At 38.1% G+C, this 23,344-nt stretch overlaps 1 protein-coding gene across 3 annotated transcripts in view; it reads right to left on the bottom strand.

Moving 5' to 3' along the window:
- Window positions 1-23,344, bottom strand: part of LOC122812109 (myoneurin-like) — a 947,405-nt gene that overhangs the window by 19,794 nt on the left and 904,267 nt on the right. The gene's annotated exons all lie outside the window — the stretch shown is intronic.

Raw genomic sequence — 23,344 nt, 5'->3', positions numbered from 1 at the left:
TTGAGGAGGGAAGGAGGTATGGATTATTTATATATCAAGCAAAAAAGCGCGGGGAGCCGGTAAGGTTACAGAAAGAACACAACTGCTTTAACTGGAATCTGGAAATTTTTACACCTGTGATCTGCCACTGAACCCTGACCAGATTGAACTATTAAGTTAGTCAGGCTGAGGCAGGGGGGATGCAGACCAATGCACTTGCTTAGTGCAATATGCCCAGTCTCCCAAAGTTGAAGCTGACCCCCCCACACACACAAGTGGGAGTCAGTTGAGGGAGCCAGCAGCAGAGGAAAAGCGCAACAGCAGATCTTAATCCAATTCTAATAAAGAAAAAAAATTTAAATAAAAAATTGTAGAAATGTGGGCACTGGGTTAACTTACAAGGAAGGTGAAGACCTGCTTCACAGCTAGCATGTTAACTTAGCAGGAGACTTTAACATTTATAACTATTCAATGTCTAGTATTGATCCTGTCCTTATAGATCTCCTAGCTAAGGGTAACACATTTGTCCCAAGTAGACATTCGAATGTGGCACAGACTATATTGGACTTAAAACTCTATGTCAGGAAACTTAATTTGAAGATCTTTTTGGGTAATTCCAACTATTCTGATCACCCTTTTAGGGTTCCTAGTGTATACAACCCTCCACTTCCTCCTGTGCTCAACTTATTTGAAAATATATGCAAGCTTGATTTGAGACACATTTTACTCGTATGGTGCCATTAATAGTAGAAATATTAAAAATGATAATGTTTCACAAGATGAAATGTCATCACTACAGCATTTGAGGTCTTTACATGTTCGAGTGATCAAGCCAGATAAAGGGGGAGGTTTGGCCATTTTCAACCTGGCTGATTATAATTCTAAAATGCGTATTTTACTAGTCAGTGACGCCTATGTAAAAGTGTCATTGAACGAAATACACACAGCATATAGCCAGATTAGGGGTTACTTCAATGATTTATTCATTGAAGCTAAAATTGACATGGATATGTATAACTACATGTCAACGGGATGCCCAAAAATTCCAATCATGTTTGGCATCCCGAAGGTGCATAACAGCATTGTCAATCCACCCATGAGACCCCTTATTGATAGTAGGGGTTCAATCACATACCATTGTGCAAAGGTAGTGGACTTCATCTTGCACAAATACTTAAAAACTGAAGAACAGGTCTGTAAAGACTCATGGACGTTTCTGCAAAATATTAATGAGTTACAATTTAACACGGGTGACAATTTCCTTACCATCGATGTAAAAGAACTTTACACATGCATTGCACACCTTGAAGGTGTTGAATGGGTGAGCTCTATTCTTAGACGTAAAGGGGCGACAACCCACGAGATAGATTTAATTGAAGTGATTCTAGATATCATTCTTACTAACAACTTTTTCACTTTTGACAGAGAATTCTACCTCCAAAGAATAGGGGTTGCTATGGGTTCACCATGTGGTGCCAGCTTTGCAAATTTAGTCATGGTCTATTGGGAAAAGGAATTTATTTTTAACAACCCCCAACAGATGACTTATCTTACATATTATACCCGTTTTCTAGATGATATTTTTATCATCTTTAGGGGCAATGCACAACAAGCTGGCAAATTTGTTAATTATTTGAACCATACAATAAACTTTCTTGAATTTACGTTTAAGTTTAATAGCGAATCCATTGACTATCTCGATATTAAGTTGACTAAGCATACAGTGAATGGTAGATTGGTTTCCAACATATTTAGAAAAAACACTTACTGTAATTCTTTTCTACATTTTACAAGTAGCCACCCTTTTGCACAAAAGATGCTCTATAGTCAAAGGGCAGTTAATTAGAGCTGCTAGGATGGTCTCACTCGACAACGATTTCTCTGACAAATGTCAGTTACTTATGGAGATGTTCCAACACCGGGGGTACCCCACTGAGTTGATTACTGTATTAGTTGATGAGGTGAAGACTAAAAGAATCAACGGTGTGATTAAACCTATACTCAGGGGGATGAGTATACTGACCAACACACAGAACACCTCCTGTAGTCAAGTACTACAGAATGTTGTTCAGAGTCCTGTTGAGAGTGTTGACCATTTAAGTCCAAACTATAACTGTAGTTTTATAACATACAGTAAGGACAGTTTTAAGATAAGATTCATCTTATATAAAAACTGGGAGTTCATACGCAATGATGTCTTTCTAGCTGAGAAATTAGGCACCTTCCCAAACTTGATTTTCAGAAGAGGTTTTAACCCATTTGGCAACTGCGCTTAAATATATTTTTTAACCCTGGGCTCAATGAATCTTGTAACATATCTTGCCTACTTAAGCTTAAGAGCTTGGATAGATAACTTGGATTCCAGGGTTAACACTTGTAAGTTAGTATTTAACTAGGACAGGTTAAATAGAATGTCATGCATTTATATATATATATATATATATATCTATATATATATATATATATATATATATATATATACACATATATATACATACACATCTGCTAGTTGTCTTTAGTATATATGTTTTTTAATAATATATATAAATTTTTTTAATATGTTTGCAACAGTTTTCAATATTTCATAGATTTGAATTAATTAGTATAGTGAGTTGATTGGAAGTTTTGTATCATGTGATAGACCTTAAAATGTTATTTAAAATGAATTGATTGTTTTTAAACATGTCTGATGAAGTCACTGTATCACAGTGACGAAAAGCGCTTCACAATGAATTAATTTCTCTGTGGACAAGTTTGGGTGTTTGGTACACTTGTGTTTGGATCTATTGTTTTTTTTATTTTACATAGTTTGTTGAGTGTTTTGTTCACAGCTAGCATGCTGATTAGGTAACCTAAAAACCCTGTATGTGAGACTTGTATGGGGTTTGTGTATGTTACAATGATGTCTGATGTTCACCCTTTCATCACTTTGCACCCTCTTGCTTGTACAGGCTTCTTGGAACCCTTCTGTTTCTGAGTTGAACTGATTTGGTAGCATGTTTACTCAATCGAGATATCCCGGTTAACAAAAGCGGTCAATCAATGAATATTTAATCCAGACCTAAGTCCACAAATCAGAGTCTTAGTTGAACTGATTTAATAAGGTGACAAGATAAGAAAACAGAGAAAACAATAAAACTTTTGTCATGGTATGTACTGATTACAGTGAGCTATATAAAGATGTTGTGTACTTGTGTTTCTAATATAAATAATCGACAAATTCTCTAACAGAACATCTCTTATACTGCCTCATATTTTGTCATGCCCCTCAAGCATTTTTGACTTTCCGGCAAATCACTAAGGATTGCAGTCAGTCAATAATGAAATTAGACTTTCATATTTTTTACTGTTCAAGAAAATGTCTGGTGATGCAAAACCTACTCTATTAATGTCTTACATTAATTACACTAGTATTTAAAAAAACGACCCTGATATGGAGCCTGAATTCTGCAATATTATTTCTTTTTCTCTGGTTCTTGAGCAGTCATACTAAAACACTCATACTACAAGTCTGAAAATGTTAAATAACAAGACAATGCCAGGTGCCCACGCATCACTCTGCACAAAGTTGCCGTTTCTGCCTGCTCACTTCTACACTTTATTTTTACACTTCGTTGTTCTCTCCTCAAATGTGTTAAAATGCTTTTGACCCTCAGAATGGAGAATGACATATCATAAATTTATTTTTAACCCAGTGGCTTTCATGATGGCATGCCTGACTATGCTCAAGATAAGCACACCACGTAAATTGTATTCTTAGCCGGTGGGAAAGAGGAAAGTGTCGTGCTACAGGGGGACGATCCTCATTAAAATACTGTTATCCTTTCATTTGAGATATGCGATGTGTTTTACATTAGCAGTTTCATCCTATAATGTTAGATCATAAAACGAGCATATTTACTTGATTCATAAATTACCAATGCATTGTAGACTGTTACTACTACCAGGGAGCAAGCCGCCATCCCTAACAAACACAAAGTTAGAATTTTGCAAAGTTCCAGAAGTAAAATCAAGAATACGAAAGCTTCCTATAAATAAATAAATGCACAATCAATCAAACTAAATATGCATTGACGAACTGTTTTTTCCCATTTGGAAATGGGTAACAGATAAACATAAGAGTGACTCTCCTATTTTGTTTCACTGGAAGATGTGTCGGATAGCTAGAACTGTATATAAACCAAGTATAATATAAAGAGTATGGAAACTGTCAAGCACTAGGACCCTGGTGGGATGCGCTCTCATTATAGTACGAACGCAACAGCAGGCAAGTCAAGAAATGTCAAATGCTGGAGAAAGCTAGGCAACACATTGAACACCTTAGTTACATTAGCATTATGGTGTTTTTAATATCAGTGACATTGAACGAGTGAGTTGTACTTTCATATATCTAAGGTTCACTAAAAGATGAGAGTGAGGTGATATCGCTGGATGTGAGGTATCTCTACGGGTAAGGGCGGGAGTTAAATGCCTGGTACTGTCTTTTGGGTTAACTTGGGACACTGCTTCCCAATTCAGAGGGATGTTTAGCTATGCTGAAGGTGGGAGGGACTTTATGTCAGACACTACTGTGTAGGTAAAGGTATCTTTCTTAAACTGAGTAACTCACAGCTCACTGCAGCTGAACGTAGATCACACTATAGTGGGGATTGGGAAATTTACCCTTTTGTCACTGTAGTGCGATCTGGCTCGGAGTTTACAGATGGTTTGTATATGTAAGTTGGATCTACAAAAGTGGGGGGGGGCACCCCTTCCCCCTCACTCTATGGTTCCGCCGCCCATATTGCGGAGCTTTTCTCCCTGGGCCTTCACTGAAAATGGGTACTTTTCGCTCAGTGGACTTTCCCGTTAAACAAAAAAAGCAAATAAAATTTAAACTTCAACCACCTTACACATCTCTCTCTCTCTATTATTTTATATATATATGTATATGTATACATATATATATATATATATATATATATATATATATATATATATATGGTTTACAATCAATCTCGAAATTTGAAAAAAAAGTGTACTTATTAGCGAAGTGCTTCGCCGAAAGTACACATTACCGAACGTCCATAATGTCGCAAAATAGCTGTTAATGCCGAAAATGTCAATCATGACATTTTTAGCACTTAACAGCAATCCCACACTTCCCGTAACTCCCTAACTAGCTAACCTGACATCCCGTTTATGCAGGGGGGGGCAAGCGCCCATGGACCCCCCCATCCCCCCTAACTTCATATTCCAACTCAGAGATCGCACTACAGTAAGGAAAGGGATGTATTTCCCTAACTCCACTGTACCGCAATCCCTTTACATGAGCGAACATTATGTTTGCAAATGCAGTCCATTCGCAAAAATGATGTTCGCTCATGTAACCTGCACACACATGAAGTATTCGAACATCTGTTGTTCGAATACTTCATAGCCATATATATATATATATATATATATATATATATATATATATATATATATATATATATATACACACACACACACACACACAGACATACACACAAACACATATCTATATCGATATATATATATCTATATATATATATATCTATATATCTATATATCTATATATCTATATATCTATATATATCTATATCTCTATATATATATCTCTATATATATATCTCTATATATATATCTCTATATATATATCTCTATATATATCTCTATATATATCTCTCTATATATATCTCTCTATATATATCTCTCTATATCTATATATATCTATATATCTATATAGATATATATATATATATCTATATATATATCTATATCTATATATATATCTATATCTATATATATATATCTATATATATATCTATATATATATATATATATATCTATATATATATATCTCTATATATATATATATATATATATATATATATCATAAAACTTCAGGCTAGTTGCTCAGCATAATGCATCTAAGGTTATCCAAGTGCAACTAACTCTGGGCAAAACTGCAATCAAAATTGTAGCTTGCTGCAGATCCCCCACTATGCCCCAGGATTCCCACTCCTCTTTCCTTGATGTACTGGAAAATATTAGGGTTCAACCAAACACCCTAATAATGGGCGACTTCAATTACGCTACCATTAACTAGGAAAACTACTCGTGTACCAACTCCTTAGCTCAATGCTTTCTGGAATTCATAAATTCCAATGCCCTGGATTAACTTATCCACACCCCTACCAGGGGCAACAATATGCTAGACCTAGTCATTACCAACATGAGTGACCGGTGTTCCACACCTGAAGTCAACTCCTCATTGGTCCGATCCGACCATAAGTTAATCACCCTTGATATCCACCATCCCGCCTCCACTCCCCCATTAAGAAAACCACGGTAAAAAATTTCTCCAAAGCCAACTTCATGCTTCTTAAGACAAAAGTGGTGAACTTCATGACACCCATGCAGATGGACAATACAGTTACAACTGCTGAATCCTACACAAATGCCCTCTATAAGCACTTACACGAGTGCATGGATCGTGCTAACCCAAAAAGAACCAAGACGCTATCCTCCAAAAAAAGGAAGCCAATCTGGTGGTCCCCTGCCATAAACAAACTGTACTACAGAAGGACGAAACTGTTGCAAAAGAGAGTAAAATCCCATGAATGGAGGAGCTCCCTGGTCAGCCTCAGTAAGAAGCTGAAATCCCTTATAAGATCCTCCAAAGCTAGCTACGAAAACAAAATAGTCACTAATTCTAAGGACAACCACAAAGTTTTCTATAGCTATGTCAAGAATCTCAATAGCAACACCCAGATCTGCTCTGAGTTACAGCACAATGGCATGAAAATTACAGAACCTACTAATATTGCCAACATCCTGGCAGGTTCAGTGCTAACTTTAACCCCCCCCCCCCAAAGGGCCTATATCTATACAGAAAGAATGCAGAGTCCCTGTACATCCCAGGCTGTGTTTTACACAAACTTCAGAACCAACTGGCTCCCCACCTAAGCATCATGTTCAATAATAGCCTCGCATCAGGCTTTGTGCCCAATGAATGGCACACAGCAACAGTTATCCCACTCCACAAAGGGGGAGCCACCATTGATCCTGGGAACTATCTCCCTATTAGTCTGACGAGCCTGGTCTGCAAGGCCATGGAACGTATCATCTTGGAAATTATAAACAAAGACATTGGTAACCTCCAAACTCTGGATCCCACCCAGTTTGGGTTTGTGAAAGGCAGATCATGTCTCTTGAACCTGATCAACTTCTCTGAGGCAGTCACCAAAGCTGTAGATGAGGGTAAAGTGGTGCGCACAGCCTATCTTGACCTCGCCAAGGCTTTCGACACCATCCCCCACTCTGGAATTATAGCTAAACTCACTAAACTAGGTATAAATCCCTACATCACAAGATGGGTTGCCAACTGGCTCACTGACAGAACCCACACTGTAAAAGTTGCAGACTCCAAATCTGACCTCAAACCAGTGACAAGTGGAGTACCACAGGGTTCAGTCCTGGGACCTCTCCTGTTTGGTACCTACTTCTCTGAAGTACAGGCTAACACAGAAGGCCTCTGGCTAACGAAGTTCGGAGATGACTGCAAACGAGGAGCCATAGTCAAGTCCCCAAATGATGTGGACATCCTACAGAAGGGCCTCACTGAGACAGATGCCTGGTGTCAGAGCCATGGCCTCAAGCTCAATGCCAAAAAGTGCAGTGTCATCCCCTTTGGTAAAAAATCTGTAGCCATGAACTACCACATAGGCAGCAATCTTCTTAACACCGAGCGTGTGATGAGACCTTGGGACCCAGGTGGACAGTAATCTCTCCTTTGATAGTCACATTGCCACAGTAGTCAGGAAGTCCTACGTGGCACACCTCATCATAAAAGGGTTCTCATCCAGGAAAAAAGAGGTCATTGTTCCCCTCTACTCGACACTCATTAGACCCACTATAGAGTACAATGCCCCTTTTGGAATGTACCTCACAAGACATATGCAGCTGCTGGAAAGGCCACAGAAGTACCTCACAAAGAGGATTACTGGCCTCAAACAAATGCCCTACACTGACCATCTCAAAAAACTCCAGCTTTACTCTGTAGCATATCGCCTACTCCGAGGTGATCTCTGCCTAACATGTAAAGCTTTGTCAAACCCAGAGCTGTTGGATATGCTACACCTAAAGAAATCCCAATCCCTCCGAGCTACACGCTCTAAAGACCTAAACCTGGTCTCCACAATAAACAGGACATGCTGGAGGGATAGATTCCTGTCCCAGAGACTTCCGATACTCTGGGACAGGCTACCCATCTATGTCAAGCAAAGTTCTTCATTAGCACTCTTCAAGAAAAATCTTGATGATTGGATGGGAGACAGGAAATTCCCCCTGAGGATCACTTCTGTGGCTCTGCTTGACAGTGGTACAGGAAAATAATTTTCTTGGGTGGTGAAAGCCAAGGTACCTTTTGGCTAGGCTTACATAGGCCCTATGGCCAATAGCCTAGTACCTACCTATGAACCCATATATGTGTGTGTGTGTGTGTGTGTGTGTATAATATATATATATATATATATATATATATATATATATATATATATATATATGGGTTACCGTTAGAACATTGACCGCTCGAAACATCGACACACGGAAACCTGCATCCAAAACATCGACACATCACTTCTCCGAAACATCAAAATATCGACGTACAAATGTTCAACACCCAAATAATCAACAGTGGAACACCAACACATGCAAAATGCCAATCTGCATTTAATGGTCCAAGTAACTCGGCAACATCAGCATAAAACAAATTAAAACAGTGGTGTATGCAAATAAAACACTTCCCAGACACACTATTCCCCTCTCACACTTCAGCTCCTCAACGAGCCCATGTTTAAATTGAGTGTCGAACATTTGCAGGTCGACCAATTACACAGTCGGTGAAGTAACGTGTTGATGTTTTGGACCAGGGTTTCCGTGTGTCGATGTTTCGAGCGGTCGATGTTATAACGGTAACCCATATGTGTATGTGTCATATATATATATATATATATATATATATATATATATATATATATATGTATATATATATATGTATATATATATATATATGTATAGATGTATATATATATTTATATATATATATATATATATATATATATATATATATATATATATATATATACGTATATATATATATGTATATATATATATATATATATATATATATATATATGTATATGTATATATATATATATATATATATATATATATATATATATACATATATATATATATATATATATATATATATGTATATATATATATATATGTATATATATAATATGTATATAAGCTCTGAGGAAGCTCGCTGTGTTTGCGAGTGAAAGCGCTAAACCAAGAATATTGTTCAACATTAAATTTGTTTGTTCTTACTATCCGGTGGATTTATTTTGCTGAAGCTACATTTCATACTGATACTAGTTGCTGGGTGGAAGGAACTGTTTGCGGTGGTGTTTCTTCTATTTCTAGAACGTTGATATGCATACTGGCTTCTATGGTGGATCAAAAGCTTTGGACAGTCTTGTCCAGAAAATGCCCCTCACACCCCATCTGGGAGGCATCCGTGGTGACTATGGGCTTGCATTCCGGTGCGACAAAGGAACGGTGTAGAAAAAAATCTCTTCCGAGTGCATCCACCATGCTAAATCTTTTCTGTAAAGATTGGTGATTAAAATCTGATCCGACATAGGCTGGTGAGATACTGACCACTGAGACACAAGTAGCCACTGAAGAATTCACATATGAAATCTTGCCGGGGGGAGTAGAGTAACTTTAGCTGCCAGTGAACCTAGGGCAGGTACTTTCTTGTTGTGTTGTAGGTTTCAAACTTGTTCCCTGACTGCATTGCTCCTATGAACTCTAAATTTTGAGTTGTAGTCAACTGAGATTTTTTGTAGTTCACAGTTATTCCTAGGTTTGAAGGAGTTTGGAGGATGTAGTCCCCTGTTACTGCTAATAGATGCCTGGTCGAAGCAGTAATGAGCCAGTCGCCCAACACCTAAAATTCTTGCAGTCTCAAGTGAACTGCTATTACTGCCAAGCATTTAGTGAACACCCTGGGGGATTGTGGTGAGATCACAGAGCAGAACTCTGACCTGAAAGTGACTCTTCCAGCCAGAAACTGAGGGACCTTCTGGAGCGCTTGTCCATTTTTATGTGATAATATGCATACTGAACATCTACAGAGTACATTCAGTCATCCTTTAACATCGAAAGAATGGACTATACCATGACCATCAGGAATTTTGTTTGCCAAACTGATTTGAACCAAAACTGGTCTCCAGTCCCCTGTCTTTCTTTGGTAGTAAAAAGAATCTTGAGTACGTTCCAGACTCTAATCTGGTGGGACTTCCTGAATGACTATTTCTAGCAGTCTTTGGATCTCTAGGATTGGTGGTTCTCTCTGACTGGGTGGAACATCGGTGATTTTTATTTATTTTTGAAATGGCGGGTGCCAAAGAGCTTTTTGGCACAAAAGATTCAACTTTTTGACAGCCAGTACCATCTGTACTAACGTCCGTATGTGCTGAGGAGCTTTTGGCACAGAGAACCAACTTTGACCATCAGTACCACTGACAAAAATGGCAAAGATATGCTTCTCTACTGGCTTTCCCAGAGGAAGAAGAAGGAGGTGATGAAGAGTCAGTTTTGCTTACTTCTCTTTGCAGATATGGTGTCAACGAAGGTAGTTCTGTAGTTAAAGCCATGGTATATACTGCACTCTTCTTACAGGAGGTGTGGTCCCAAGCCTTATACATACAGCATATGATTCTGAAGAAGGAATTTTATTGACAAACTGATGGCATTTCTTAAGGGCAGAAGGTTTTTTTTTTTTAGTCATAAAGAAGAAAGAGAAAGTTTCACTTACACCACCAATGCACACGACAGATGGGTGGAGGAATACACAGGAAAAGAAGCTCTCATAACGTATTTAAACATACAAAATAGGCAAGATATTAGAAGGACTTTGGGAAAGGGTGTCATACACCAGAGTGTATGGAAAGGGAGCTATATACTAACAATGGTACAAGGAGAGGTACACCAAGTGTATAGAAAAAAGGATAAAGTTACAAACAATAGTAATTAAGAACTACATGAGTAAGAAGAATATGGATATTATAGAAATAAATTTTTGGTGAAGAAAGATGAAAAGCGAAGAAATAAGAAAAAAAAAATCTTACTTAGCTTAAGAGCAAAGGCGAATGCATCTGTCCAGGAAAGCAGCATATGAGATCTGAGGTAGCTAGGAGAGATGCACTGTGGGTAGGGTTGAAGCTCAAAGAGTTTTTGGCTTACATGAGCTGTAGAAATGGCTAAGACAGCTTCAATTCTTGGAAATGAACCCACTGGTCAAGGATAAACTGAAGACTGACAACTTCTGATATATATATACAGTGGATATAAAAAGTTTACACACCCCTGTTAAAATGCCAGGCTTTTGTGAAATAAAAAAATGAGACCACAATAAATCATTTCAAAACTTTCCCACCTTTAATGTGACCTATAAACTGTACAATTCAACTGGAAAACAAACAAGTCTGTTCAGGGAAAAATATAAAAAAACATACAATACGCTGGTTGCATAAGTGTGCACACCCATAAACTAATACTTTGTTGTGTGTGCACACCTTAAACTAATACTTTGTTGAAGCAACTATTGACTTAATTACAGCATTCAGTCTTCTTGGGTACACACCTGCCATCAAAGGTTCATAGGTAGGTACTAGGCTATCGGCCCAAAGGTCTAAGTAAGCCTAGCCAACAAGGTTCCCTGGCTTATGCCGCCTAAGAAAGTTAATTTCCTGTGCCCCTGTCGAGCAGAGACACAGAAGTGATCCCCGGGGTGTATTTCCTATTTCCAATCCACTCATCAAGATTTTTCTTGAAGAGTGCTAATGAGGAACTTTGCTTGACATAGATGGGCAGTTGGAAGCCACTGGGACAGAAATCTATCCCTCCAGCATGTCCTGTTTAATGTGGTGACAAGGTTTAGGTCGCTAGAGCGTGTAGCTCGGAGGGATTGGGATTTCTTTAGGTGTAGCATGTCCAACAGCTCTGGGTTTAACATATCTTTATATGTTAGGCAGAGAGCTCCTCGGAGTAGGTGATATGCTACAGAGTAAAGCTGGAGTTTTTTGAGACAGTCAGTGTAGGGCATCTGTTTGAGGCCAGTAATCCTCTTTGTGAGGCACTTCTGTGACCTTTTAAGCTGTTGCAGATGTCTTGTGAGGTACATTCCAAAAGGGATGTTGTACGCTATAATTGGTCTAATAACTGCCGAGTAGAGGGGAACAATGATCTCTTTTTTTTCCTGGATGAGAACCCTTTTGTGATGAGGTGTGCCACATTGGAGGATTTCCTGACTACTGTGGCGATGTGATTATCAAAGGAGAGACTACTGTCCACCTGGGTCCCAAGGTCTCTTATCACACATTCGGCATTAAGCAGACTGCCGTTTATGTGGTACTTCACGGGTACAGAGTTTTTACCAAAGGGGATGACAATGCACTTTTTGGCACTGAGCTTGAGGCCATGCCTCTGACACCAGGCATCTGTCTCAGTGAGACCCTTCTGTAGGATGTCCACATCATTTGGGGACTCGACAATGGCTCATCAAATCAATTTATGTAAATCGATTAAAGAGATTCTGATTAACCCCAAATAAAGTTCAGCTGTCCTAGTAAAATATTCCTGACATTTACACACTCAGTTGCCTGCTACAGCAAATGCCATGGTTCACAGAGAGCTTACAAAGCATCAAAGGGATCTCATTGTTGAAAGGTATCAGTCAGAAGAAGGGTACAAAAATAATTCCACAGCATTGAATATATCATAGAACACAGTGAAGACAGTCATCAAAAAGTGGAGAAAATATGGGACAGCAGTGACACTGCAAAGAACTGGACATCCCTCCAAAACTGATGAAAAGACAAGACGAAAACTGGTCAGGGAGGCTGCTAAGAGAACTACAGCAACATTGAAGGAGCTACAGGAATTTCTGGCAAGTACTGGTTGTGTACTATAAGAGACAACAATCTCCCGTATTCACCATTTGTCTGGACTATGGGGTAGGGTTGCAAGACGCAAGACTTTTGTTACACAGAAAAACATCCAGGCCCGACTAAAATTTGCAAAACAATACATCAAGTCTTCCAAAAGCATGTGGGAAAATGCGTTATGGTCTGATGAGACCAAGGTTGAACTTTTTGGCCACAATTCCAAAAAGTATGTTTGGCGCAAAAACAACACTTTGCATCACCAAAAGAACACCATCCCCACGGTGAAGCATGGTGGTGGCAGTATCATGCTTTGGGGTTGCTTTTCTTCAGCTGGAACTGGGGCTTTAGTTAAGGCGGAGGGAATTATGAACAGTTCCAAATACCAGTCACTTTTGGCCCAGAACCTTTAGGAGTGCTTGAAAGCTGAAGATGAAGAGGAATTTCACCTTTCAACACGACAATGACCCCAAGCATACATCCAAATCAATAAAAGAATAGCTTCACCATAGTTTTGGAATGGCCCAGCCACAGACCAGACCTAAATCCAATACAAAATCTGTGGGGTGACCGGAAGAGGGCTGTGCACAAGAGATGCCCTCGCAATCTGACAGATTTGGAGCACTTTTGCAAGGAAGAGTGGGCAAATATTGCCAAGTCAAGATGTGCCATGCTGACAGACTCCTACCCAAGAAGACTGAAAGCTGTAATTAAATCAAAAGGTGCTTCAACAAAGTATTAGTTTAAGGGTGTGCGCACAGCAAAGTATTAGTTTAAGTGTGATCACACTTATGCAACTAGCATATTGTATGTTTTTTATTTTTTATATTTTTTCTCCTAACAGATTTGTTTGTTTTTCAATTGAATTGTACAGGTTATAGTCACGTTAAAGGTTGGAAAAGTTTTGAAATTATTTATTGTGGTCTCATTTTTTTTTACATCACAAAAACTTGACATTTTAACAGTGGTGTGTAAACTTTTTATATCCACTGTATTATCACAGACTCTAATACGTTGTTTGCAATTTCCCAAGGGAAACTGCCATTAATGCTAGTACCTAAGGCCCTAGTTAAACCCACAGTGCGTTTATATTCCCTCAAAAAAACTGGACAATGGTACGTCCTCTTCTGCAGGTCAAAGGGCAATTATTTTCCAAGATCTTCCCATAAAAGTGGTCACTTGACAAAGTATACCAATGTTTACTTAGAATATCCCTAAGCATAAGAATGTTATTATGTGTTGTCACAAACCTCAACTGTTTAGCTTTTCTATCTACCTTAGTTTCATATGTTAAAGCTGAGCGATCCAATGCATTTACCTTATTAATACTTTTGTGCAACAGCTTAGAATCAATTTCGTAACCTCCAACTGCTTACACATTGGATGGATTTGTGGTGATAATCATCCTCATTATTACAACTTCATCTAAACCTTAAAAATTGTGCATATGGAATATTATTTACCACATACTTTGGAAGGCAACCTGAAGCCATAAGAATAGCAATTCTGTGGAAAGGCTTCTTGTATATCGTGGCACACACTGAACCATCAATAAATTTAGTAATCCATACATCAAGAAACTGACTAACAAATAAATCCACTAAGTATGTTAATTGTATGTCCATGCTATTACGGTTTAGATATGACAGAAATTCATATAGGTCATACATAGTTCCTTTCCACAAAATGGAACACACATCCAAATAATGCCTCTACAACTCTAAGTGGATCAAAATAACCTATAAAAAACATCAGTATATACTGGGGCAAATGTTGCCTCCACAGCTGTACCTTGCATTTGTAAATAGCACTGGCCAGAATAATAAACAACATTTTTGGTCAATGCTACAAAACAAAATAGGAACAATCTTGTGAATATATGGAACTAATCTCCAAATAAAGGTTTACTGCCATCACACCCAGACCATACATGTGTGGTATGGAGGTATACAAAGCAGTAACATCCAAAGAAACCATGTAAGTGTTGGTATCAACATTAATATCTTCCAGTATGGCCATAAATTATGTTGCATCTTTTATATGAGATGAACTATGGGATAATAAAGGTTTCAAACAGGCTTCTAAAAAAGTTGAAAGTGGTTCAGTTAATGACCTATACATTTTATTATCTGTAGTACTGAATGGGTAGTATATATATATGGTTGGATGCCAATACAGTGCTTTTTATGTGGTACAAACTTCACTTATGTGGAAACATCGTATTTCTCTCCACATCAGTCAATCAGTCATATCAGGTACAAAAGGGAAACAGGTGCATTTTTAAACATTCACTGAAACATATGGGACTGTCTTTACGTTCACAGACACTGATAAGGTTGTGAGTACTTTTCCTATTACTATGACTCAAAGACATAAAAAATCATATTATACTGAACTAAAATGGTTAATTAATTGAAGGGTAATGATATATCCAGACTTAAATTAATTGGTATAAATATTTATGCTGTTAATTTATTTTGAAGTTGATGTTTTACAAAAAGTCAGTAGATGGCAGTATAAGATTATGTAATTATTCATTACAAAAGTACTAGGAATGATTCTGTTACATTTTTATTTGTTGGCAATATTTATTAATGCGTATATAAACTTTGGACATAGATAAATATATAATACACACATTTATATATATATATATATATATATATATATATATATATATATATATATATATAATCTATAGAAAACAAATACATCTTTTGGTAAGATTCCCAATTTTTTTAATATAAATTACATGTGACTAGGAACTTACATTTTAAAGCCTGCATTTACTGGTGGTTTAGTGAGTCTTATTTCACACTGAAAAAGCCTCTTTAGAGGTGAAACCATGGTCTGCAGTTGCTGGTTTGTTTTATTAAAGGAACATATTATATATATTTTGAGTGCTGGTAGGGTGTTTTAGAGGCTTTTGCTGTCGTGGGCTCCACGCACCATTCTTTTTCACTTGCTACTTGTTTTGTGTATACATATATCTCTATCTATGGATATATATATATATATATATATATATATATATATATATATATGTGTGTGTGTGTGTGTGTGTGTGTGTGTGTGTGTGTGTATATATATATATATATATATATATATATATATATATATATATATATATAGGGTCTATATCACATAGTCTAAGTTCCATAACTCCGAACACCTAATGGTCGAACCATTATGTTCGAAGTACAAAACTTCGACTACAGAAACAACGGACAACAAAATAAATTGTAAGCAGGGGGCAAGCCCCCTTGCACCCCCCACACACACCCCGCTACTTAAATATACCAACTCAGAGATCGCACCACATTTAACAAAATGGAAACCTCTGCTTATGGAGATTTTCATTCAAACGCTAGAACTTTTACAAATTAGAACTTATGGTCTCGACCATGTGTGTTTTTTTTCAACTTGTAAATGTTCGACAAAGTGACAGGAACCCATATATATATATATATATATATATATATATATATATATATATATCTATATATATATATCTATATATATATATATATATATATATATATATATATATATATATATATATATATATATGTACGCACACACATGTATGGTTCCCCTTCATAATCTCGAAATACTGAAATCTCAAATTTCAGTATCCAGAGACCATAAAGACAAATATTTAGAATAGCAAAAGTGCATAATTGCTAATTCAAATATCTCGAATTCGCGGTTATGACTTTACACTTCTTTACGTGCGCTGCTTTGTGTGGATGGTGTATGGTGTGTGTGTATTTGGGTGTGATTTAGGGTGAGTGTTTTGTAAGGGTTTTGGATGGGAGTTTGAATCTATGCAAGTGCGTTTGTACGTTGTATGTGTGGGTTAGGGTAGGCAGGTGAATGTATGAGTGTGTAAGTGTTGGATCTCTTGATGTTTGCATGTGTGTGTGTGTGTGTGTGTGTGTGAGGAACTGTAGAATGTCTGGGTGTGAGTTTGCGGTCTTTTCCTGTTTGTGTGATCTCAGAGTTAGTATATATAAGTAAGGGGTGTGGGGGCGCAGCCCCCCACATGGAGGTGCAGGGGGCTTGCCCCCCTGCTTATATGTAGTGTTGGTGTGTTGGATTGTTGTTGCGTTTGTGAATGATTTGTTTGATTTTTTTTTGTACTGTGGGTAGGTTAGTGTATGTGTTGTGCGGCAGATGGTGTGTTTAGGTTCGATATTTTGTATTTCGCGGTTTTGGGATTTTGAATGTTTGCCTTTATGGTCTTGAGATACTGAAATTCGAGATTTCAGTATTTCGAAATTATAAAGGGGAACGATATCTATATCTATCTATATCTCTATATCTATATATATCTCTATATCTATCTCTCTCTCTCTATATATATATATCTATATCTATATATATGGGTTCCGTACTAATCCCCGACGCACTTTTTTCCGAAGCACTCATGGCCGAATATATTTATGGGAATATGCTGTTCACCGAAGCAGCATTTTCGCGCAAGTATGCTGTTGTGGAGGCCATACTACACAGTGCGCATAAGGGAAGATTCCCTTTTCCCCACTGTAGTGCGGTCTCGGAGTGAGAATATTAAAGTAGGGGGTGTCTGGGGGGAGCAGGGGGGCATAGCATAAACGCTTTTTTTTTTTTTTTTTTTACACATTTTAATGAAAGTGCTTTCATTAAAATGTGTTTGGTGATGTTGGGTTTAGCTACTGCAGCTTCGTGCAATAGTCCTAGACCCATATATATATATATATATATATATATATATATATATATATATATATATATATATATATATATATATTCACTTCAGAAGTTCAAAATACTGACATCTTGAATTTCAGTATCTCGAGCCTCAAGAAGTTGAATCCACAGAACAGCGAAAACTGAAAACCGTAAAATTCAAAACCTCCAATACTGGAGGTTTTGAATTTTGCGGTACTACTGCAGACACACACACACACACACACACACACACACACACACACACACACACACCATTTTCCACACAAACACACACAATCTCTCTACTACAAGCCCCCCTGGACCTCCCACACCCCCCTAATTAAATATTCTTACTCTGAGGTTGCACTACATACAAACACACACAAAACACCACCACACAAGCTACATTCTCCTTGAACACACACATCACAGCAACAAAACATACTGACACACACCACTGCCACTACCCAAAACCCTTAACACACACTTACCTGACTACATAACCACAGCGGAAGTTCAGAAGCACGAAATTCAAAACCTCCGGTATTCGAGGTTTTGAATTTCACGCTTCTGAGCTTTCGCTGTTCTGTGGATTCGACTTCTTGAGGCTCAAGATACTGAAATTCGAGATTTCAGTATTTCGAGCTTCTGAAGGGAACCCATATATATATATATATATATATATATATATATATATATATATATATATATATATATATATATATATATATTCCACACACACAAAATCAATATATGCGGGAAATTAATATTGAATGACCCCCTCCCCCTTTTGGTTGACATTTGCTTAGCAGACAAACTTTAGCTGATTGACTACACAGATGGTGAGAAGATGTGCAAAATCGCATAGTTCTCTGGGCTGAGAAATATGCTCTTTCCCCTATATTGTGTGTTCTCGTTAGTATTGATAAATTAGCATGGGGTGCAGGAAGGATGTTTTATTCTATTTTTAAAGTTTTTGTTTTGCATGCACTGAGGTTTTTGCTAGGTGCATGCATAATATCAGTGTGTTGACATTTACAATGTTGACTTTTTGTGGTCATTGTTGTGAGCATTAATATTTGGATCATTTGCTCATTATCAAAAGACAGATATAAATATGTCACAAAATATCTAAAACTCAAAATATGGAATTTCAAAATATCTACAAATACTGTAAACACAAATCTGAAAACTCATCATATCAAATCACAAAATATCTAAATTGCATCCATCTAAAAGTCATCATACAACCTAACTACAAAGATAGAGTTAACCTTGTGTACTGGTACTGTTACAGGAAGGGGTTTTAGTAATGCAATGTATAGGAGGCTGCCCCCTGTTCCACCTTACTCGTGTATGCTAATCATAATCCTACACATTACGTGCAGAAACTGCACTCTCTTGAAGCACTCCCTTCCCTGGAAGATGCTGATGTCTGTGCAGTCAGAGAAATTTAGTTTAGGGCCGAAGACAGTACCCCAGCCTTGCAAGGCTACAATGCCTTCCACATTTTCAGGCCACAAAATGAATGTGTGAAAACTAAAGGAGGAGGAGTATCTAGCTTCAAAGATAAACACAACTCTAGACTGGTTAGACAAGGAAAACTCCATGGAGTTACTCAAAATTCAACTAACTATAGGTAAGCCCACTTCAAGTCATTGTTAGCTATAGGCCCCCTTCAATGAACCAAGATACCCACGCTGCTTACTTGAATCTACTGGAGTCAATGAAATTACAACCAAACACTCTCGTCATGGGCGATTTTAACTATCCCTCCATTGACTGGAAAATCATACATGTACCAACATACTCTCACAAAGATTCCTGGACTTGGTTGACACTAATGCCCTGGAACAAATAGTATGCAACCCCACAAGGGGCACAAATATTCTCAACCTGGTCCTCACCAACATGGGTGACCACTGCATCTCCACAAGTGTGGGACCCTCACTGGTTAAATCTGACCACAAATCAGTCACATCTGAAGTGGCTATAACACTTGAACCCCTCTTAGGTGAAATCAGGATAAAAAATTTCACCAAAGCTAATTATTACTCTCCTGTTTGATGGCATAAATAATTTCCAAGCTCTTGTTCCCACAGATGGCAAAACTATACTATGGTATACACAAATGCTCTGTACAAACACTTACACAAAAGTATTGACACAGCTGTAACTGACAGCATCAATACAATATACTCAAGACAAAACAAGCCTCCCTGGTGGACATCTAACATTAATAAGTTGTACAAGAAGAAGAAGTTGCTGTCTAAGAAAAAAAACAAAAGAGCCCCCAGCACTGGAAGAACACCGTCCTCTGCTTGAAAAAACAAATAAGACAACTTGTGAAATCTTCTAAGGGTAACTGAAAAAAATTTAGCAACCATAGCTAAGGATAACTATAAGGCATTCTTCAGCTGTACCTGTAACGTAAAAGGTAGGACCCAGATATGTTGAACTAGCTGTGGATGGCATCACACACACTGATCCTGCGAAAACAGCTAAACTATTAGCTGACAGGTATGGCTAAAATTTTACACCCCTGTCCCCTCCAAACATTGCACAAAGCATTCCCTCTACATCTCTCCCACCCTGCATCTCCACAGAGCAAGTCTTTAATGCTCTTTCCAAGGCCAAAAACACAGCCTCTATGGGACTGGATGGCATCCCACGTTGCATTTTAAACAGTCTAAAACATGAGGTAGCAACTCCATTAGGTACTCTCTTCAACCACAGCCTACTTGTTTTATCCCTGCTAAATGTAAAACAGCAACCATCATCCCCTTCATAAAGGGGATAGAGCAACAGACTCTGGGAACTACAGACCCATAAGCTTAACCAGCCTTATCTGTAAGGCCATGGAATGAATCATCATGGACCTTATAAATAAGGATATAGGTGATTTTCAAAACCCTTGATCTGACATTGTTTGGTTTTGCCAAATACAGGTTATGCCTGTCAAACCTTGCGGACTTTGAAAACGTCAGCAAAGCCACAGACTATGTCAAATATGTGCATACAGCTTATCTTGACTTAGCCAAGACCTTTGACATAATCCCACATTCAAGCACATTGATAAACTCTCCCAGCTGAATACCAACCTTTATGTTGTCATGCGGGTTGCTAACTGGCTCACTGCCAGATCACACTCAGTCTAAGTTGCAGAGTTTAGCTCAAACTAACAGACTTGTCACGAGTGGGTTTCCGCAGGGGTCAGTGCTGTTCCCCTATTGTTTGAAACATAGTTCACAGAAGTTCAAACCAAAAAAAGAGGGGATGTGGCTGACTAAGTTTGCTGACAAATGCAATGCAAATTAGGTGCAATCACTGAATCCCCAAATGAGTTCAATATACTTCAAGAGCGACTTATGACAGACTAATGATTGGTGTCAAAGCCATGGACTCAAACTCAATGCTAAAAAATGCATTATCATCCCCTTTGGTAAAGACAATATCCCTGCAGACTATCATATAAATAATAATACCCTAACTAAAAATTCTGTAGTGAGAGACTTGGAAACGCCAAGTTGACTATAGCCTAAACTTTGATCACCATGTGTCTACTGTGGTAAGGAAGGCATTCTAAGTCACACACCTCATTAGCAAAGGCACTGCTTCAAGAGTGAAACAGGTTATAACACCCCTGTGCTCAACCCTCATCAGGCCAATAAAGGAGTACAATGCTCCCTTTGATATGTACCTTAACAGGCACTTGCAGCAACTTGAGAGACCTCAGAGATTTCTAACCAAAAAATTCAGTGACTCCAGCACGTGTCATATAATGACAGACTGATGTCACTGTCACTGTACTTAGTAGGGTACAGACTACTTGGAGGAGACTTGTGCCTGGCCTGCACAGCAATCTCAGAGCCAAACCTAATGGAAATGCTGCACATCCACAAGTCAAATGGGACAAGGGTTACCCACTCTAGGGACCTTAACCTGGCCTGCTACATAAATAGGACCTGCTGTAGAGAGAGATTTGTCTCTCAGAGGTTGCAGCTTCTCTGGAATAGGCTACGAATTCACATCAAACACAGTTCCTCTATGACCCTGTTTAGGTGTAGCCTGGATGACTGGATGAGAAACTGTAAATTACTGCCGGGAATTTCACATATTACCCTCCTAGATATGGGCAGTCATTGCTAACTAAGATCTCAAGTTTATGCAAGATCCTTTATATTGGTTTCTCTAGAATTATATTGCGCACACACAAGCTAGGCTTATAAAGACCTTAGGGTGAACATCCCAGTTACTACCTATGAACCCATAAACCCCCTTTCCTTAACAGTGCCACTACATAAGACAAAAGGACATAGAACACATGGGTCTATATTATATGTTCGAAAACACTTACCATCGAACACCTTTTCAGTGACCTTTAAAGAGTGAACTGCCATTACAGCGAAAGCCCGAATCAGAGATTTTTTTTCCCTGGGAAAAAATTTGTTTGCCCCATACAAAATGGAACATAACTTCTAACATTACAAAGTGGGGGGCTGTACCCCCCCCAACTAAATAAACCAACTCCGAGATCACACCACAGTGGGGAAAAAGGGCAAACTCACAAGGATGGCCAAGCAATTTCTTTCCCGGGGGGGGGGGGGGGACGCTAATGCAGGCTTTCGCTGAAATGCAAGTTCGCTCTTTAAGGGTCACTGAAGAGGTGTTTGATGATGTTTTGGAACATATAATATAGACCTAGAACACACATCACCATTCCCCTCACCTAACCCTAACCCACATTCATTTTCCTGTATACACCTACTTAAAATACTATAAAAATGAGCAGTCAGTAAAATATGCTTTGGATATTTTGATATGTAACCATATATCATTCACTTTTAGCAAGCACAGATATGCAAAATGTTATCACAGCTGAAGTAGTACAGCCTGGAGTGATCAGTGACACTAACAAACCAAAGTGCACTGACATACAGTTTTGATGGCAAAAAAGTAGAAAGATGCACAGCATGTTATAACCTGGCTGCTTTTTAACAGCTGTGATCTTGCAACTACACATTGCATATATATAATGTTCAACTGAAAATGCATGACAGAACTCTGCCTCCAAATTTATTCAAAAACTTGTATTTATTTCGTACAGCAATGATTCTTCTAATGTTTATCAATAGTTAACTGTTACAAAGTCATCTCCACAAAAAGCTGTACCAATGGCAGTCAAAAGTCCGTGGAGAAGTAACACTGCCAACTGTCTGTTTGTGTAAACTCGCAAAGGAAGAATGTATTATCTGTATCTGAAATGTACTACTATGGAAGTGCAGAAAGCTGAGGTTTGCAATGCAAACACCACCGGCAAGCAGCAGCATGAGAGATTTTTGCAGTACCTTTCCTTGGCATCTCCACATAGTGAAGTAACTGCTGCGTGGGGGACCACTGAAAATTACTCAAGAATTCATAAAGCTTAATATCAGAAAATTGATAGCAGGACAGCTAGGGAAAGCAACTACTAAAAGGAATATGGATCTGTGTGAGACATCCTTCTGTTTCTGTCCCCCCAGGCAATTATTTTAGGACATTTTCTTGTGTCTGTTAAGTGCCAAAACTAAAGCTGAACACTTGCAAGTGATCTTCCTGCTTGAGCAGTGACAGTTAAGAAATGCTAA

Source organism: Protopterus annectens, chromosome 9.part0, assembly GCF_019279795.1.
Source record: "Protopterus annectens isolate FY-2018-M chromosome 9.part0, PAN1.0, whole genome shotgun sequence".
Lineage (NCBI taxonomy): Eukaryota > Metazoa > Chordata > Ceratodontiformes > Protopteridae > Protopterus > Protopterus annectens.
The sequence above is the reverse complement of the archived record's forward strand: the minus strand, read 5'-3'. Positions and strand labels throughout refer to the sequence as shown.